Consider the following 838-nt stretch of genomic DNA (forward strand, 5'->3'; position numbering starts at 1 on the left):
ACTTTGTTGAGCGAACGAAGGGTAGTGATTATAACCACCTTAAACCCTCATCGAATGGCAAAAATTTTGTTTTTCAAGTATAATAATACCACAATGGCTGAACTGCATGCGCAACTGCTTTTCTTTACAGATTTAAGGCCAACCCAAACTCACAATTCGAATTCCAGAAATCTCTCATGCATGGGGAGAGCCCGGTGGCTGGGTCTATATTGTCTAGGAGCACATCAATATTGAGCATTTTGCATCAGATGAGCAGCAATCCCAAGCAATAACTGAGCTCATCTCCATCAAACCACCACCTGGGAAGTTTGGAGGCTTTAGTGGGGAGCGTATTCGACACCCGTTCTCCAACGACGGAAAAGCTTACATTATCTCCGGTAGGCAACTAGAAGCATTCGTTAACCGGGTGAGCGCTGCATTATCAACTGATATTACCACAAGCAGGCACTGCGATCTCATACTATGACATTATGCTAATTAGCAGCTGACGGTCTAGGTCCTCACATTTCTCCCGGACGCCAACAACTGTTGTAAGACTGTAGATTTTAGCAGCAAGACATTGTCTGCTACTATGCCGATATATATCGAGAAGAGTTTTTTTGTTGTGGATACCGAATCCAAGCATACATTGCCGGGACCTATCAGGAAGACAATCCCGATTGAAAGATCAAAGAACCTCATACCCATGGCTCGGGCTTGCAATCTTCTCCGGATGGCTGTTTCTAATTTCTGTGTGGTCTATATCTTTAAGTTCTAAACAAGACTCAAAAACACTACTGACGGTTACGAAATATAGGCCACGACGGTGCTGATCAGAAGTCACATAGCAGCGATGACC

This window comes from Histoplasma capsulatum, genomic scaffold, assembly GCF_000149585.1.
Source record: "Histoplasma capsulatum NAm1 scaffold_3 genomic scaffold, whole genome shotgun sequence".
Classification (NCBI taxonomy): domain Eukaryota; kingdom Fungi; phylum Ascomycota; class Eurotiomycetes; order Onygenales; family Ajellomycetaceae; genus Histoplasma; species Histoplasma mississippiense.